This window comes from Polypterus senegalus, chromosome 11 (genome assembly GCF_016835505.1).
Source record: "Polypterus senegalus isolate Bchr_013 chromosome 11, ASM1683550v1, whole genome shotgun sequence".
Lineage (NCBI taxonomy): Eukaryota > Metazoa > Chordata > Cladistia > Polypteriformes > Polypteridae > Polypterus > Polypterus senegalus.
This window is the reverse complement of record NC_053164.1, coordinates 17,279,571-17,300,195: the sequence shown is the minus strand read 5'-3', so window position 1 is coordinate 17,300,195 and position 20,625 is coordinate 17,279,571. Positions and strand designations below refer to the sequence as shown.

Here is a 20,625-nt window from a genome sequence, read left to right as displayed (position 1 = left end):
TGTGGCATCAGATTCAAAAAGACGAGGCTGTAATTGCTGCCAAAGGTGCATCGACAAAGTATTGAGCAAAGGCTGTGAATACTTATGTACATGTGATTTCTCAGTTTTTTATTTTTAATAAATTTGCAAAAACCTCAAGTAAACTTTTTCACGTTGTCATTATGGGGTGTTGTGTGTAGAATTCTGAGGAAAAAAATTAATTTAATCCATTTTGGAATAAGGCTGTAACATAACAAAATGTGAAAAAAGCGATGCGCTGTGAATTCTTTCCAGATGCACTGTACTTACTAAATTCTTTCCATATCTGAGGTATTTTCCTGTGCTTTACTCCCATTCTTTGCTATTTATTATGTTGATTACTTCTAATTATAAAATAGCCTTTGTTTTCTTTGCCTTTGTCAGTTTCTGTTCTATTGATGGTTGGTGTTTTTTCCTTGCTGTCATTTATCAGCCAGGATGGGGTTCAAATATATAATTTTTGTCTGTTTTGTTCATTTTTAAGGTTATCGATGTGATTTATTTAGTTCTGTACCTTCTGCTGTATTTCTTAAGTTTTGCAGGTGGTCGGCCCCCGTGGTGAGGCCAACTACCCTCAGTCCTATAAAGGCTAAAGAAATTCCCCAGTCCCTTGCGGTTCATTGTGAATGTGCTCATGGTGGTGTTGACTTCTCCTGTGTATATGTATTTTTGTTTTTTGATTACTTGTGAATTGCTGGGTTTTTGACCTAATGCTCTGTTTTTATTTCACTTTCTGGATTTGTGATTGGGACTTGTTTGCTTTAGATTGCCTTTACCTTTGTGCTCCTCACAGTGTATTTTTCATGCTAATCTTTTCTCGCTGTTAGGAAACTCGGGTTTGCTTCCCGGGTCCTCCCTGCGTGGAGTTTGCATGTTCTCCCCGTGTCTGCGTTTCCTCCCACAGTCCAAAGACATGCAGGTTAGGTGCATTGGCGATTCTAAATTGCCCCTAGTATGTGCTTGGTGTGTGTGGGTGTGTGTGCCCTGTGGTGGGCTGGCGCCCTGCCCAGGGTTGTTTTCCTGCCTTGCACCCTGTGTTGGCTGGGATTGGCTCCAGCAGACCCCCGTGACCCTATAGTTAGATATAGTGCGTTGGATAATGGATGGATGAAGATTCAATGTTTTCTCTTGTTTCAACTAGCCAGGGTTTAACGGTTTTCTTCCCCACTGGACATTTTGATTAATTTTTGGTACACTCTGTGCTTAGGAACTATAACTCAACACTTATATTTCCAGTATTGTCCATTACTGTGATATGCTGGATTTTCCTATTGTGAATTATATTGTTTTAGAAAAATGTGATGAACAGAAGGTGTTTTCAGATTCTGCATTTTATAATCGTGCAGGTTGCCCTGTCCCTTCCAACTGTCCTTGGCCACCTGAGAAGCATGTCCCTCTAAGGTTGGATATCAACTCGGGTTATTTCCCTGGCTTTTGTTTAGTTTCCTGTTGTGCGACTTCTTCATTTATTTTAAAGTATTTTTCAAATGTTTATTGTAATTTTTTGTTACTATTGTCCTATTTACATGCTATTAGCTTTTTATACATTTTTGTACAGTTCTTATAAGTTCTAGGGTGGAATCCCAAGAGGCGGGGCCACTTGTAGCCTCCAAAGACACGCCCCTAGAGATACAAGGGCAGCCCTAGCAACCAGATAACATAAAGAAGCCAGTCAAATCTACACAATATGATGACAAGAAAGGTAAAGAGAAAAATAACAAAGTAAAGTTAAGGCGTAGTTGCAAAACCTAATGGTAGATTCTTTACCTACAGCCCTCAAAATTCCCATTAGCACTGTATAAAGCAGCCAAAGGACTACAGTGGCTCTGGTTTTGTCATGGCTGGACTACTGTAATTCTCTGCTGGCAGGAACACCAGCATGTGTCACCAACCAGCCAAGGTGGGCACATGTCCCTCCTCTTCTTAGATCATTACATTGGCCAGGGGCGGCTGTAGGCTCGTGGTGTCCCTGGGCGTAGAAAGAATCGGTGGCCCCTTCGCCCGCCAATGTCAATATGGTATCTTATGCACGGCGGATGGCCACGTCCGTTGCGGACACTGCATTGCCACCTCGTGCTCATGACACAAGCATTTAACATTTGCCTCTGCGTTTTTAGCTGTGTCGTTATTTTCTCTTTCTATTTTATATTCAATATATATTGGCTTGGCGGCCCCTGGGATTTGGCGGCCCTGTGCAGGTGCACAGTTTGCACATGCCTAAGGCCGCCCCTGCATTGGCTCCCTGTAGAAACACACACTAATTTCAAATCCTTGATGTTTGCCCACGGAGTAGTCAGTGGGTCAGCGCCTGTGTATATGGAGACACTTGTGAGGTCCGATTCTCCATCCCGACCAGTCAGATTTGCTGATTAACAGCGTCTGGTGATGCCACCTCTGCGTGGTATCTAATCTCAGTCCAGATTCTTCTCATGTGTAGCTCCCGACTGGTGGAATGAGCTGTCTACATCCATCCAAAGCTCTGACTCTCTCAGTTTGTCCAAGAAGGGTTTAAAGACTCTCTAGTTTAGTGAATTTCTGTCTTACTGATAATGGTTGTTAGGTTTTGTAAATCTTGGACTCATTCAGCTGTTCGCTTGGGATGATCAATTTTGTGCCCTTGTCCTATTGCACTTGCCCCCAAGCATTCCCCAGACAAATGTTACTTGATTATGTTGACCTCTTTTCTAAGTTGCTTTAGATAAAAAGCATCTTCTAAGCACATTAATGTAATTGTAACCCTTTTAAGGATGGAAATATGATGTTCATTACAAAAATAGGTTGTCGCGATTCTCAAGTGTAATTGATGACCAGAAAGGCTTATTAGAGTAACTAAAGCATTTGTTAAGGTCTTGTTGTATTGATAGATGAAGCCCCCTTTGTAAAATCTTGCCTCTTTGTACCTCTCGGTATAGTTATGAACTTGGAGTTCAAAGCATTAAAGAGGTCCAAAAATACTTCCACAAATACCCACTCTGAGGGGGTGTTAGGGGATTTGTCATCTAACCTTGGATAGATGAAGGGGCAAACGCAGGATCATTATAAAATAAAAACCTAATTTTCACAAAAATGCTCAGATTCACAAAAGAAAGCTCCATGGAGCACAAAAGGCAGAAGGAATTGCCTGTAACAATAGAGACAATCACATGTGAACAAAGCCCCAATTTGAAATCCAGGACAAAGGGTTCACCGACAGAAGCGCGATAGACATATGAGCCCCGACAAAACCGCGACGGACAAACTTGCTAACTGGTTTTCGACAAATGCGCGCCGACAAAATCACGAGAGAGTCTGAGAGAGTGGGACGCGTACGTGCGCATTATGTACACATTATGTGCTAGGTTATAACTGTATTCAAAGATGCTAATTGCACCGAGTTTCGTTCCTCCGGAAGATGTTGGGTCTACTTTCGATGAACTGAGAGAGAGTAGACCAGACAATCTCTAGAATTTTTATGATTACTGGGAGGACAATCACGTTGGTCGATTGAGACGCAATCGTATACAAAGCGGAATTACCAGCAGTCAGGCAGCCAGCACGTCTAAATACGCTCAACTAATATCTATCTATCTATCTATCTATCTATCTATCTATCTATCTATCTATCTATCTATCTATCTATCTATCAAGACGTCTTGCTGCAATTCTTCCTACATATGCAGGGCGTGATCGTAAGGACTATCTGTGTGCCGTGTCTCATAATATTGACTTCTAAAATAAACATTATTATATATGCTTTAAACTAGTAATTCATATCTAATGAAACTTTCACAATTTTGTGTGCGCGATTTTGGCCTTGCGTTTAATGGCGCTATTTTGTCACCGCTCATATGTCTATCGCGCAAATGTCAGGTCACTGGACAAAGTCACGAAACGGAGCAGAATGGTCAAAACTCCAGAAAATCACAATATGCACGAGACACAGCAAATTCTCAAGCAACGCTCAACTCTCCCCGGTACATTCGAATGGGCCGCAAGGAATTCTGGGATACCCTGTGCTATTATAGGGTTCCAGGCAATCCCTGGTGGATCTCCCACAAAACACATGGAACATAACACTTGCATATAAGACAAAGCAAATGATTAACAAAAGTGACCTTAACATAAATAAATAACAAATACATAAAAAAGATCTCAAAACAAGGAAATGAACTCCAGCCAGGCAAAGAACCCTGGCTGAAATATAACAGGCGTACAGTACGTGTATCTCCGGCTCACTAACAGCTTCTCTTTGTTTTACTGAAAACTTGAACTTATCCCTCATTAACATAATTCCTTGATACAGGAAAATGCAGTATGTAAATAAATATCAGCTTTCATTGGCTCAGTTCGATTACAATCTCACTGAATATATAAACCTGAATATGTATTTGTTCAGCATGCAAATCCAGATTGATCTTCAGCAAACTGCACAGAGGTTTCCAGTTTGGACAGGTAAACACCATAGATTGTGGTTTATTCCGCAATTTAATAATATCTCCCACCCCAGGCAGCACTGGGTACCTCAGCTTGCATTTGTCTAATATTCTAATATTTAAATCCACACTGCTGAGCCTTTCTACACCAAAATGTGTACAGATTACCCAGTTTGTACAGAGGAACACCTTAGGCCCGCTTATTCAAATGGCAGGCCATGGGCCACATACGGCCCAGAAGAAACCTCCGAGCGGCCCAAATGCAGAAAAAAACTAAAAGCAACACATTTCTACCTCCAGAAAAAAAAAGGCTTTTCTGTCTCTTCCTGTTCTTTTACCATTCGCTCCCCTCTCACCCTGAGCCCTCACAATGTGCTTTCTCCCAAACAATAGTAGCGCTGCTGCCTCGCAGTCAAGAGATCAAGGGTTTGCGTCCCGGGTCTTCACTGCATGGAGTGCAAAGCATTTTGAGTAGTGAGAAAAGCACTATTTGAATGTAAAGAATTATTATTATCATATGACCAAAATCTTTAATTTATTTGAAAAGGGATGTTATTGCTAATATTATGCACTATTTTGTTTTAGGTCAGATATAATAAAAATGTTTATTTTATTTCAAAAGTGAAAAAAAATTATTACTACTACCTCAGATTCTATTCGATTCTAGATTTTTTTATTGTTCTTTTATGTGCCTGTGTTAAATGTAACACAATTTAGAAGGGAAACAATGAATAAACATTTGTGTTGGTTTAAAATTGGTCATCTCCTGCTGCTTACCGGCCCCTGGTAATGTCTGGCCCAGCTAAATTTCTTGGTTTGAAAGTCAGGCCCAACTGCATTTGTAATTGAAAAATTGAATTTAGTTGGTGCTCCCACTCCAAAGCAGCACCAGGTACCCCTACTAGATTAAAATAAATTCTAAATAATCTTAATGGGACGAATAGTAATGATGCATACACACATTCTCTTTGTCCAAAATAATCTCCTCCAGAGTAGAAAAGAGCAGTCAGACATATTAGAGTCACGATGATTATTAGCAACACACAAGCTGACCGAAAGAGCACATCAGCAAAAGTCAGGCCTTTGTTAAAAAAATGGAAGAGCAGAATTTGTACAATAGATAGATATGAAAGGCACTATATAATACATAGATAGATAGATAGATAGATAGATAGATAGATAGATAGATAGATAGATAGATAGATAGATAGATAGATAGATAGATAGATAGATAGACAGACATGAAAGGCACCATTAGATAGATAGATAGATAGATAGATAGATAGATAGATAGATAGATAGATAGATAGATAGATAGATAGATAGATAGACATGAAAGGCACCATGTTAATAGAAAGATAGACAGAAATGAAAGGCGCCATTAGATAGATAGATAGATAGATAGATAGATAGATAGATAGATAGATAGATAGATAGATAGATAGATAGAAATGAAAGGCACTATACAATACATAGATAGATAGACATGAAAGGCACTATATAATAGATAGATGTGAATGGCACTATACAATAGATAGATAGATAGACATGAAAGGCACTATCCAATAGATAGATAGGTAGATAGATAGACATGAAAGGCACTATATAATAGATAGATGTGAATGGCACTATACAATAGATAGATAGATAGAAATGAAAGGCACTATACAATAGATAGATAGATAGATAGATAGATAGATAGATAGATAGATAGATAGATAGATAGATAGACATGAAAGGCACTATATAATAGATAGATGTGAACAGCACTATACAATAGACAGACAGATAGCACCGTCCCACTTAATAGATTCAAATTTGCTTCCTCTACTGTATAAGCAGACTGAATGCCAGACCAAATTTCAATGGAAAACCATAGATAGATGATAGGGAAGATGCTATATGCAATACAGAAAAATCCAAATAGATATACATACATATAATGAAATAAAAGGTCTTTGATGTAAAACAACTTATTGATCAAATAAGCACGTCTGATGGCTACATTCCTGGTTGTCTGTCTCTATCCCATATAATCGATTCATTTCCAAGCTAAAACAAAGTTCAGTGGCCAGTTGTAGCTTGTTAAGATAATAAAACGTTTACTTCTAAATGAGTATGCAGAGTTACTCACCATTTAAGTATTCACATCAGAGCTGCCAGGTGCTCGTGTCCCAGGAGTAGACAAGTGAGGAGTGTGGGAAGAGGTAAATGTGCATTAGAGAGGGGAGCCATGAAGTGTGAGTCAACAAATGAATGTGAATGACAAAGCGAGCAAACATTAATCTCTTGCTCTCGCTTGTTCTCTCTTTCAGGCTCCTCCCTATTTTTTTTTTTTTCCTTCCATTGCTCTCTGCACACCTTCTGTTTTCCTGGCTTTTTTTTTATCATTTTGCAGAGCCTGCTTATTTGTCTGAGATAAAGAGCAAAAAGGCTTACTACAGAAAGAAGAAAAGATTAATAAGCACATTGTGTCCTGGCATTAGAAGAGGAGGCAAACAAATGTGAAGCAGATTCTTGTGGCTGGCAAAGTGCTTATGAAAAAGGCCTAATTTCCTGAAGAGACCCCCAGCACCTCCTTATGTCTCACTGCCATCTTCACCTGCCTAAAAGTGAGCTCACCTCAGACTGTGTATTGTGACCACACTCTAAAAAACAGCAAACATAAAACCAAGGCCAAGTAGATAAGGTGTCAGTCCACATAACCCAAGGTCACAGGTTCAACTGCCACCACTTTGGCTGCTGGAATAAATAACCTACAGTGCCACCAAAAACTTGAACTTTTCACATTTTATTGATACAACTTTGAATCCCAGTGGATTGAATTTGGAAGGGAAAGCCTATAATGGCAGCACTGGACACAGGGCAGGAGCCCACCCTAGACAAATTCTGGATTCTGTCAACCCTGCAATGAATAAATTGCCTGGATGTTTGATGGGTGGATGGTTGAGTGTGCTCTCTGGAGATGGGGGATTCTTCTCAGGGTCGGTTCCTTCCTTCTTTTCACTTGTTAGTGGTGAGAGTCCTATGAAACTTTACTGGGTAAGCAAATTCATGAAACAGTAAGATGGATGTACAGATGGGCCATCCTATGGTTTATTCAATGCAACTCAATATGGTGTCTATTAAATGTCCTCGCCCCCTTGGACGTTTTCACATTTTCTTGTTATAAAACTTTGAATCCCAGTGGATTTCATTTGGCTTTTTTGACACTGATGAACAGAAGAAGTCTCATCCCATTAATGGCAAATATAATCCATTATATACAAAAGGGTAACAGGGCCGATCCATTCAACTATAGGCCAGTAAGCTTAACATGCATCACAGGAAAATTAATGGAAGGAATTATTAAGGATAAGATTGAGCAACACATGGCAAGGACAGGAGTTATTAGGAACAGTCAGCATGGGGTCAGAAGAGGGAGGTCGTGTTTTACTAACATGCTGGAATTCTATGAGGAGGCAGCAAAAGGATACGATCAAAGTGGAGCTTATGATATTATTTATCTGGACTTTCAGAAAGCATTTGATAAGGTGCCACATGAGAGGTTGGGCATCAAGTTAAAAGAAGTGGGAGTTCAGGGTGATGTTTTCAGATGGGTGCAGAATTGGCTCAGACACAGGAAGCAGAGGGTGATGGTGTGAGGAACCTCATCAGAACTGGCCGATGTTAAGAGTGTTGACCAGCAGGGGTCAGTGCTAGGGCCGCAACTATTTTTAATAAATATAAATGATTTAGATAGGAATATAAGTAACAAGCTGGTTAAGTTTGCAGATGATACCAAGATAGGTGGATTAGCAGATCATTTGGAATCCATTATATCATCACAGAAGGACTTGGACAGCATACAGGCTTGGGCAGATTTGTGGCAGATGAAATTTAATGTCAGTAAATGTAAAAAATTACACATAGGAAGTAAAAATGTTAGGTCTGAATACACAATGGGCGGTCGGAAAATCGAGAGTACACCTTATGAGAAGGATTTAGGAGTCGTAGTGGACTCTAAGTTATCAACTGCCAGACGGTGTTCAGAAGCCATTAAGAAGGCTAACAGAATGTCAGGTTATATAGCGCCTTGATGTGTGAAGTACAAGTCACAGGAGGTTCTGCTCAAACTTTATAACACACTGGTGAGGCCTCATCTGGAGAACTGGGTGCAGTTTTGGTCTCCAGGCTACAAAAAGGACATAACAGCATAAGAAAAGGTCCAGAGAAGAGCGACTAGGCTGATTCAGGGCTACAGGGGTTGAATTATAAGGAAATATTAAAAGAGCTGAGCCTTTACAGTTTAAACAAAAGAAGATTTAGAGATGACATGATTGAAGTGTTTAAAATTATGAAGTGAATTAGTGCAGTGGATCAAGACTGTGACTTTAAAATGAGTTCATCAATAACACGGGGACACAGTTGGAAACTTGTTAAAGGTACATTTCGCACAAACATTAGGAAGTTTTTCTTTACACAAAGAACGACAGAAACTTGGAATAAGCGACCAAGTAGTGTGGTAGACAGTAAGACGTTAGGGACTTTCAAAACTCAACTTGATGTTTTTTTTGAAGAAATAGGTGGATATGATTGCCGACCTATCTATCGGTCTATTACATGATGAGTGTTCTAATGTCAAAGTGAAGACAGACAGAATTAATTACAGACTAGGGGGCTCGCCCACCCACCGGGTTTGGTTAACCGGAAATACAATTTAAAGAGATTGTTATTTTCATTAGAATTGTTACATACTCTTTCAATACTATGTTGCATCGCTTCTCTGTGATCATATATATACGCCTGACCGAATCGCAGTTTCTTCAAAATTACATTTATCGTAGCTTTAATTGTTGCGGAACCACAGATTCTCATAGCTTATGGTCCATTATTGCGTAAATCTACATTTTTAGCATTGAATGATACAAATGTGAAAAGATTATTGTAGACTCGGATATTTTGCCCGTAGTGTTTGTGGATTTCACTTTCACCAAACAGCAAATCTTTTAACTCTCGTGAATACACCTCTTCATTGGGAAGAAACACTACTTTTCCCTGATGGCAACATGAATTAGTCGATCTACAAGTCTCCGACTTAAACTTTAAAGCTGACCAATATCTACATACTTCTGACATATCACCTATGTTCATATATTCGATCTCTTTTTGCTGTTCCGTTATTTCACCGAGTAATAATTTCCATTTGTTTGTGCTAATGCAATCTTTACTTTCTTTTTTTTTTTGATACTTTCGAATATTACTACTTTCATATTCCTTAACCTACTCTGCGTGTGTATCGCACCGTTTTTGAACGTCTTTATGAAGTCTTTTATTTCTGACCCTGATTGAACCTACGAGGTTTTCAATTCCACTCTGTCCAGGCTGATTATTAATTTCCTTATTGTCAGAATTTGCACATAGATTATTTTCTCTCCAACGCTTTTGGGTCTGTTTTCGACACCCTGCTCTTTCTTCTTCGGCTAGTCGTTCACATGCCATCTAGAATGTATAAAATTTTTAAGAGCTGAGAGCACATGAAGTGTGTCTGCCAAAAGCATCCTGACAACTGAGAGGTTTGATGTCCGTGATCTTGTCTTAAATTGGTTGTTCTCGCGGGACGTCAAAGTTTCTTTCCGAGAAGGTCACGTCATGACCCAAGATTATTATATATAATAGAGAGATATAAAACACAAGAGAATTGGTCACCAGAAAAGCGCATTGTTTAAGGGCAAGATGATATAATATCTCAAACCCACCCAGTCCAGTTCAAGGATCCAGGGGACCAGAGCCTATTTCCAGTATCACTGGATGCAAAGAACCAACTTTGGATGAAGTGCCAATCCATCATCACGGTGTCCACTCATTCACACACTTCAGCTAACCCAGCGTTTCTCAACTTTTAAGTATTTGCGACCCGAGTTTTCATAACAGTTTTAATCGTGCCTTCCTAACATTTTTTTTGAAATGTAGATGCATATTTTATTATACCTACTTAACTTTTTTCGACATTTATGTAACTCTATATTTACTGTTCTAGTATCAGAATGTAATTTAAGTTAATTTGTTTTGGTTTCAACAGATGGTTTTTTTTTCATATTTTTGATTCTTGTTTTCTTTTTTTCACATCTTCGCACCCCCCTTTTTGTTACTTCGCGCCCCCCTAGGGGGGCCTGCCCCACAGGTTGAGAACCACTGAGCTAACCTAAAATGGACATGTTTGGGAATTTGGGAGGAAACCCCACTGGGGTATAAGGAAAACATGAGCAATTTATTTCCATAACACGTTTTCATACTAAATGATGGAGCTCAAAGTGCTTTACAAGATGAAGAAAGAAAAAATATAAAAATAAGACTAGGCAATACTAAATAACAAAGAATAAAGTAAGGTCCGGTGGGCGGGAGGACAGATAAAACAAACAAAAAACACTCCAGATGGCTGGAGAAAAAAAAAACAAAATCTGTGGGGGTTCCGAGTCCCGAGACCACCCAGCCCCCTCTAGACAGTCTACCTCACATCAATGACCTCAATCAGTCCTCATGGTATTCAGGGTTCACATGGAAGAATTAGATGATGATGGTCATGTGGACCTCTGGCCTTCAATCCATCAATGTAGGGACATCACGGTGCTTTGATCGGGTGGTGGTGGTGCAGATCAACACCACAGAAAACCAGAAAAAGAACAGAAAAGAAAATAGGGGTTAGTATGGATTGTGAAGCCACCAAGAATAATAATGATAATTAATTGAATATACAGAGCATCAGGGTTACACTAAAATGAAGCTCTAAAGCTCCATGTTACAATAATGTGTTTTTAGCAGTTTTTTTTAAAGTTCTCCACTGTATTAGTCTGGCGAATTTCTATCGGTCAGCTATTCCAGATTTTAGGTGCATAACAGCAGAAGGCCACCCGCCTCACCACTTCTTTTAAGTTTAGCTCTTGGAATTCTAAGCAGACACTCATTTGAAGAGCTAAGGTTACGATTTGGAGTGTAAGGTGAGAGACATTCTGAAATATAAGATGGAGCAGATTGTTTAAAGCTTTGTAAACCATAAGCAGTATTTCAAAGTCAATTATAAATGACACAGGTAACCAGTGTAGTGACATCAGAACTGGAGAGATGAGCTCGGATTTTCATTTCCAAGTTAAGATTCTGGCAGCTTCATTCTGCAGGAGTTGCAGTCGATTGATGTCTTTCTTGGGTGGTCCTCAAAGGAGTGCGTTACAGTAGTCTGGTCGACTGAAAACAAAAGCGTAAACTAATTTTTTAGCATCTTACAAAGTTATAAGGGATCTAACTTGAAAGCTTCACCCAGTCAATGGCTGGAGTTTGTGACCCGACATTTGCGCGATAGACATATGAGCGCCGATTAAAACGCGGCGTCAAAATCGTGCAGACAAAATCGCGAAAGTTTCATTAAATATGAAGTACTAGTTTAAATCATATATAATAACGTTTATTTTAGAAGTCAATATTATGAGACGCGGCATGCCATCAGCACGGCACACAGATAGTAGTCCTTAAGATCACGCCCTGCATATGTAGAAAGAATTGCAGCAAGACGTCTTGATAGTTGAGCGTATTTAGACTTGCTGGCTGCCTGACTGCTGGTAATTCCGCTTTGTATACGCGTTATGCCAACCCTCGACTGAGTTATTTGTTCGCGGCATGCCATCAGCAGTTATAACAGTTATAACCTAACACATAATGTGTACATAATGCGCACGTACGCGTCCCACTCTCTTGGCCTCTTTCGTGATTTTGTCGCCGCTCATTTGTCCGTCGCGGTTTTGTCAGGGCGCATATGTCTATCGCGCTTTTGTCGGTGAACCCTGGAGCTTGAATTCAAACCCAGGGTTGGGAGTATACGCTGATGGCCACACCCACCACATGACGGACCACCTGGATTGGGACCCAAGTTTAGCAGGTGACACCTCAGCACCACACTGGAACAAACCCAGAATGCTGGATTTATGAGAATGCAGCTTAAGCCATTGTGTCACCTGTAGTTGTAGCAACAATTCTCATAGTGATAGAACAACTGAAGCTTGACTTAAGCTAGGAAATGAACTGAGGGAATCAAATTTCAGTTTATATAGCGCCTTTCACAGCAAATTATATAGTGGAGGCAACTGAAGGGGAAAACTGAGCAAGATTTCAAACTAGACGGACAACAGACATTATGTTACAGCACATCTGGTGCCTCTTCAGACCCCTTCACTTTTCAAACATTTTCTAATGTTGCAGTCTTGTGCTACATTCATTCAAAATCATAAATTCAACATTCCAGAATAACGAAGCAAATAAACGATATAGGGAATTTATGCAAATTTATTTAGTATAAAAAAGTCAAATACCATATTGGCCCCAGTATTCTGACCCTTTACTTTGACTCAGGCACATCCCATTCTGCTGCTCACAACTGAGATATTTCTACACCTTGTGTGGAGTCCATCTGTGGTGAAATCAGTTGACCTGACCTGACCTGACTATAGAAGATCCCCACATTTGAATAAAAACCCAGCCATGAGGTTGAAGGAACCGCCTGCAGAATGTAGAGACAGGATTGTATCTGGGGGCCAGATCTGGAGAAGGCTACTTAAAAATGTCTGCAGCATTGAAGGTTCCCAAGAGCACAATGGCCTCCATAATTATTAAATGGAAGAAGTTTAGAACAACCGCGACTCTTCCTAGCCAAACTGAGCAATCATGGAAGAAAGGCCTTGCTGTAAAAAAGAGAGGTGACCAAGAACTTGATGGTTACTCTGGCTGAGCTCCAGTGAACTTGAGTTGAGATGGGAGAAACTTCCAGAAATGACAACCACCACTGCAAAATTCCACTTCTCAATAAAAGACTAATGGAAGCCCGCTTGGACTGGTGTTATGTCTAGAGAAAACCATTCATCGCCTGGGCAATGTATGATGGTGGCAGCATCCAGGTCTGGGAGACTAGACAGTGTTGAAGGAAAGCTGATGAAGAAAAGTATGGAGATATCCTTCATGAAAACCTGGAGGACCTCAGACAGAGCCAAAGGTTCCCCTTCCAGCAGGATGATGACCCAAAGCACAAAGATAACACAAGAGAGACTTAAGGTCACCTCTATGAATGCTCTTGAGTGGCCCAGTCTGAGCCCAGACTTGAAAACCTGAAAGCAGCTGTCCACTGATGGTCTCCATCCAGCCTAACTGAGTATGAGAGGATCTGCAGAGAAGAATGGCAGCAATTCCCCAAATCCAGGTGTGTGAACCTTGTCATTGTCGGACCCAAGAAAATTCCTGGAATCTCTGCAATAGGGTCTTCAAGAAAGTACTGAGTGAAGGGTCTGGATAATTGTGTCAATGGGATATTTTAGTTTTTATTTTATAATTACATTTTCAAAAACTTTGAAAATCTTGTTTCACTTTGTCATTCTATGATGTGGAAAAAAATGAATTTAAATGATTTTAGCAAAAGGTTGGAACATAACAAAAGGTGTAACTGTATATAACTGTATATCTTATATATAAACGTCTACGCATGGAAGTGTGTGTGTCTGTCTGTCCGGCCTGGAAGTGAGAGGTGGAGTCGGGGTAAGGGCTCCGCCTCCGAGGAAACAGGAACTCGCTTAGCCGTTAATACACAAGTGAAACAAAGCACGTCACCAAAACGGTATCCCTTTTACTTTTCTTCCCGTGGCTAACACACAAACGAGGCGAGCACGTCGGCAAAAAGAAACCTCCTAGGTGAGAGAGATGCCCAGAATAGTTCCTTTCAATTACTTGACATCTCTACATTTCAATTTTGTTTCTGATGATTTCAATAGTTTCTAGGACCCCGGGGTTGTTAAACAAAGGGCTTACACAGCTAGTCTTATATATAAACATCTACGCGCGTGTGTGTGTGACTGTTCAGCCCGGAAGTGAGAGGTGGAGTCGGGGTAATGGCTCCACCTCCGAGGAAACAGAAACTCGCTTAGCTGCTAATACAGAAGTGAGGCAAGCGCATCAGCAAAATGAAACCTCCAAAGAAAGACAAAGTCGCCTAGCCGCTAATGCACAAGTGTTGTGAGCACGTTGGCAAAACAAAACCTCCTAGGAGAAAGGGGCCCAGAGTAGTTCCTTTCAATTACCTGACATCTCTACATTTCAATTTTGTTTCCGATGATTTCAATAGTTTCTAGGACCCCGGGCTTTTTACAGTTATTACTGTATATAACACCAAGACACATCAAAGGCACACCATGCATCCATCCACTCATTCATCAATTTTTGAACTTGCTTGATGCAACATCCAGAGAGTGTCAGGATTGCTCGTCTGTTTCTACACTTGTGGCATCTGCAAGTTATTTGAATCGCTCAGGGTTCCAAACTGAAATTTATTACTGGAAAGAGATCAGCGCAGCTTATTAAAAGTCATGGCATTAAGTGGGCAGACAACAAAAAATACTTAGAAATGGCACACGTTGCTTCACTTCTGGGGGCAATCTAGACATCTTTGAGGATCTTGAAGAAAAAAAACAGAGTAAAGCAGACCAGGGGCCTCATGCGTAATGCCGTGCATAGAACTCACACTATAACATGGCGTACGGTCAAAAGCAAGAATTGTGCATACGCACAAAAAAATCCAGAGGCATAGATCTGTGCATTCGCCAACTTCCATGTTCTTCCGCTACATAAGTCCCGGTCAGTGTGAAAAGTAGTGCACATGTACGTGCCTGCATTCCCACCCCAACTCCTCCCAGAATTACGCCTCTTTAAATATGCAAATCAATATAAATAGCCCTTAAGCTCAGCCTTCTGTGAAAAGGCAATGGCAAAAGCACGGGGGGAAATAGAAAAATTTCAGCGAATACCAAGTGGAGGCAAAGGAAAAATGCACTATTTGTTGGTTTAAACAGTGATATAAACAACAAAAGGAAGTTGATCGAGTGACATAGAGTGTCAGAGAAACTCGAAAGCTCAAGTTCACAAAGTCGCACAGTACTCGAAATAAAAAAGAAGTTGTCAGATATCAAAGTCGCTGTGAAAAGGCGAGTCGTAGCCCACCATCTGAGCGTCATATGAAAGCTTATTAGGGTAAAGAAAAAAAAAAATAGGGATACAGTGAGGAAAAAGGTCAAAATGTCAACTTTAATCTCAATTTCCACTTTACATCACGTAGTTTATTTTGTCATTAAAGTAGAACATCACAAACTTCATCTTAAAATCGTTTAATTTGCTAGTTTCTCAAATCCCATCGTAACTAAAGTAGCACGTTAAATGCTTTGTTTTATATTTGATCTTCTATGTGCTCTATGTGTATGAATCACTACGTGCTTCCGGGCTTTCTCTTCCTTTGACAGGACACAGAATCCATTCCATTCGTGATACCACAGCTCTCTGAATAACTAAAATACTGAGATGTATACGTGATATCATTTTCATGATGATAGGAGTTAAATCATGTTATTACAGTAAACATGGGAACACGGTGGCGCAGTGATAGTGACGAGCTGGTGTCCTGTCCAGTGATTGTTCATGTCTCACGCAAGATGCTTGCTGCGCCGTCCGCAACCTTTGATGAAATAATTTATTGCAGCAATACTGTCTCTTTCAAACGTACTAATCTCCAATTCCTGCCCTTCCTTTTCTATCTCCAAGTAACCGATCGCCACACAATCTGCTCTGTAATAGACGTTAGGCCATCTGTAAGCTTAGAAAGCCCATTCTTGAAAACTTTTAATGAACATTGAAATATCTTTGTAGTACGTGTTTAGTTATTCTATCCTTCCAGTGTCACACCACCCCCTACAAGAATACAGCGCAAGGCAGGAACAATCCATGAACTAGCTAGCGCTGTGCCTATATTTTGCTGCATTTCATCTTAAAAATAATATCGTCATCATATGTAAATGCACGCTTTATAAAGTGGTTCAATATTATAACTGTAGTGCAAGTTTACAGTGAGGTGATTGTACTAATAAGTCCAAACAGTTCTCCAAGGAATACTTGATGGACTGATTGATTGCGTTTAGAGCTCTTGGGATGAAACTTTTTCTGAGCCACGAGGTCTGTACTGGAAAGGCTCTGAAGCGTTTGCCGTATGACAACAGTTCAGTAGACAGCATGGCTGAGGCAGCGTGTGCTTGATGCTGTTTACTGATAATTCTCTTTCCAATCAGCTGCTGTTGAGCTGTGATTCACACTCAGACACAGTGATATAAATACTCTGAGTGGTGCAGTGAGAGTGATATGGAAAAAGATGATCCGCTGTGGCAACCCTAAATGGGAGCAGCTGAAAGAAGAAGAAGAAGGTGCAGTGAGAGTAACAACGCTAAAGCAGTTATGGTATTTAGAATAGTGTGGCCATTCCGTGGTCCATTATATTGTTACTGGTTAATTACAATCGTTAAACTAATAAACAATATGCAGTTAGTTTCAGTGTATTTATAAAGCCGTGTCAGGGATGTGGATCTAAAAAAGAAAGGGAAACCACACAGGAACAAAAGCACTGCTTTGACACTGGGTGCTGCCAGTTTGCAAAAATGAGCGGAGAACTTGCGTACGACAGGGTATGAGCTACCGTGGAAATGTGTGTGGCTTTACGCCAAGTTTAGGTTTTATATATCGCGATTTGAACATGGAAATGGGAGTGCACAACATTTTTCTGCGTAAGCATCGTTTCTACAAGAGGCACCTGGTGCTTATGGTGCCACCTTGAGGATATTCTAGTTAAGGCTGCTAAAAAGCTAAAATATCTAAAATATTGGGTATATTTAACATGATAAGGGAGTAGGACAAATGGATTTGGTGACCAAGGCCGAAATATCTGAAAGAAAAGCCTGGAAAATAAGTATTGAACGTGTCAACGTTTTTCTCAGTAAAGAAATTTCTGATGGGGCTATGGACATGAAATGTTCACCAAGTAATCCACAAAACAAATAAGTCCATAAATTAAGTTATGTGTAATAAAGTGGAATGACACAGGGAATAAGTATTGAACACACTTACTGAAATGTATTTCATACTTAGTAGAGAAGCCTTTGTTGGTAATGACAGCTTCAAGACGCCTCCTGTATGGAGAAATGAGTCGCATGCATTGCTCAGGTGTGATTTTTGGCCCGTTCTTCCACACCAATTGTCTTCAGATCTTGAAGGTTCCAGGGCCTCTTCTATAAACTCTGATCTTCAGTTCTTTCCATAGATTTTCAATTTTTATTCAAGTCGGCTGATTGACTGGGCCATTCTAGCAGCTTTATTGCCTTTCTCTGAAACTAAATGAGAGTTTCCTTGGCTGTGTGTTTGAGATCCTTGTCTTGCCTCGTTTCATCTTCAGTATCCTGGTAGATAGAAGCAGATTCTTTTCAAGAATGTCCGGGTACATTTCTCCATTCATCCTTCCCTCAATTCTATGAAGTCTGCCAACCCCACACCATGATGTTCCCACCTCCAAACTTCACTGTTGGTGTGGTGTTTTTGGGGTGATGTGCAGTGCCATATTCCCTCCAAGCATAGTGTGTTCAATGATATCCAGGTTAATTTTGGTCTCATCTGACCAGCAAACTTTAAACAAGTTTCAAAATGCTTTTTCTTCAGCAGTGGAGTCTTCCGCAGTGAGTATGTATCGAGGCCATAGCAGCTGAGTGCAATACTTCTTGTTTTCTTTGAAACAATTGTATCTGCTAATTGCAGGTCTTTCTGAAGCTCACTGTGAGTGGTCCTTGGCTCTTAGACAACTCTTCTGATTATTCTTTTGACTCCTCTGTCAGAAATCTTGTGAGGAGCACCTGGTCGTGGCTGGTTTATAGTGTAATGATGTTCTTTAAACTATTCTGATTATAACCCCAACGGTGCTCACTGGAACATTCATAAGATTAGAAATACGTCTGTCACCGATACCATCAGTATGTTTTGCAACAGTAAGGTTGTGAAGGTCTTGAGAGAGCTCTTTGCTTTTACCCATCATGAGATGCTTCTTGTGTGACATCTTGGTAATGAGAAACCTTTTTATAGGCCATCAGTTAGGACTCAACCAGCTGATATTCATTTGCACTGATAGGGGGCCATCAGGATTGCTTTCTAAATACTCACTGAAGGTTTTCATACTCACGGAGTAGCTGTTGCTGTGGCAGATCGGCTCCTTCCGATGGTGTCCATGGTCAAATCTTTCAATGATTGCATTATGAGACTCAGATTAAGGCACTCTCTGGGTGCATTGTTTGTTGTCTCAGTGTATGTTCTGACTGCGATGAGTTGATGGGTGCCTGCGAGATGACACTCACCTGGTCATGTGTGACTTCAGTGCAACCAATGGCACTGACAGGGCTTGCTATGAGGACTGTGTCGATCCCCCTGGGTCTGGCAACTGTGGTGAGAGTCTCCATTTAACTGCTGGTGGCTGTGGATCACTTGATCTTGATTCCGTCGCTGTAAGCCACATTGTTGGACTTTGTAGGACTTAATTGGACTTAGTTCCCAAATACTGATGATGCAGTAAACGAAACTGATCACATCCTCATGGGCAGACACTGGAGACTCCTGCAGAACTGTGGGGTCTACAGAAGTGCCCAGTTTGTGAATTATGACCACAGACGTGTTGCTACTCTGAAGATCCAGTGTAGGTCCAGTAGGCTTCCACCTACTAGGAGAATGAGGCTCGACTTGGCCAGACTCCAAGATCAGGCTGTTCCTAATGAGTTTGCACACATTTTGTGTGAGGAACTTGCAGACTTGAGTGCAACTGCAGATCTGTGACAAGACCCTGAAGGTCGCTCAGGATTATGTTGGTGTTACCGGTGTTCCGAGAAGGAGGTGTTTCATCTTGCAGGGCACCCTGGATATCATCGAGAGGGGCTGTAACTCTGTTCTGTACTGGGGAACTGAGAAGGATGGCTGCAAGGGCTCTGAGAGCAGATAAGTTTGTTAGAAGAATCTGTGAATAAGTGACACACCATCTATGGTCTAGCGACCCACATACTGCTTACAGAGGAATCGAAGCATTAGGAACATCAGAATCTGTTTCTCAGAGAGTCACAATCAGGGCTGGTGATGGAACGGTCCTTACAGATGACACTGCAATTGTGACATTCTGGGCTGGCTACTTTGAGCAGCTGTTTAAAGTTGATCCACCGGCTAGGACATTCTCTCTCTTCTCTTAACAGTCATTTTGAGATCTCTCCATAAGTGTTCAATCGGATTTAGATCAGGACTCATTGCTGGCCACTTCAGAACTCTCCAGCGCTTTGTCTTCAACCATTTCTGGGTGCTTTTAGAGGTGTGTTTGGGGTCCTTGTTCTGCTGGAACACACATGACCTCTGACGCAGACCCAGCTTTCTGACACTGGGCCCTACATTGCACCCCAATATCTTTTGGTAGTCTTCAGATTTCATGATGCCTTGCACACAGTCAAGCCATCCAGTGCCAGAGGCAGCAAAACATCCCCAAAATATCTTAGAACCTCCACCATGTTTGACTGTAGGTACTGTGTTGATCTTTTCTTCGTAGGCCTCATTCCGTTTTCTGTAAACAGTAGAATGATGAGCTTTACCAAGAAGCTCTACCTTGGTCTCATCTGTCCACAAGACATTCGCCCAGAAGGATTTTGGCTTCCTCAAGAACATTTTGGCAAACTCCAGTCTGGCTTTTTTATGTTTCTGTGTCAGCAGTGGGGTCCTTCTGGCTCTCCTGCTATAGCGTTTAATTTTGTTCAGATGTCGACGGATAGTTCGAGCTGATACTGTTGCACCCTGGGTCTGCACAACAACGTGAATACATTTTGAACTTGATTGAGGCTGTTTATCCACCATTCGGACTGTCCTTCATTGCAGTCTTTGATCAGTTTTTCTCTTCCGTCCACGTCCAGGGAGATTAGCTACAGTGCCATGTGTTGTGAACTTCTTGATTATGTTGGGCACAGTGGACAGAGGAACATGAAGGTCTCTGGAGATGGACTTGTAGCCTTGAGATTGTTGATATTTTTCCACAATTTTTGTTCTCAAGTCCTCAGACAATTCTCTGCTCTTCTTTCTGTTCTCCATGCTTACAGTAGTGTGGCACACTCAGACACACAACACAAAGGTTGAGTCAACTTGTCTCCATTTTAACTGACTTCAGGTGTGATTGCTATGTGGCCAGCACCTGTTTCTTGGCACAGGTGAGTTCAAACGAGCACCATACGCTTGAAATAAAACGACGTACCCACAATTTTGAAAAGGTGCCAATAATTTTGTCCGGCCCGTTTTTGGAGTTCTGTGT

The 20,625-nt window shown here is 40.9% G+C and overlaps 1 protein-coding gene across 1 annotated transcript in view; it reads right to left on the bottom strand.

The window, feature by feature from the left end:
* LOC120538699 (adenosine receptor A2b-like) overlaps positions 1-6,678 on the bottom strand; it is a 43,796-nt gene extending 37,118 nt beyond the window's left edge. Inside the window, exon 1 of the mRNA XM_039768100.1 lies at positions 6,565-6,678. The gene's annotated coding sequence lies outside the window, so the exon portion shown is untranslated. The remainder of the gene's footprint in view (positions 1-6,564) is intronic.
* Between the last annotated feature and the right edge of the window lie 13,947 nt (positions 6,679-20,625).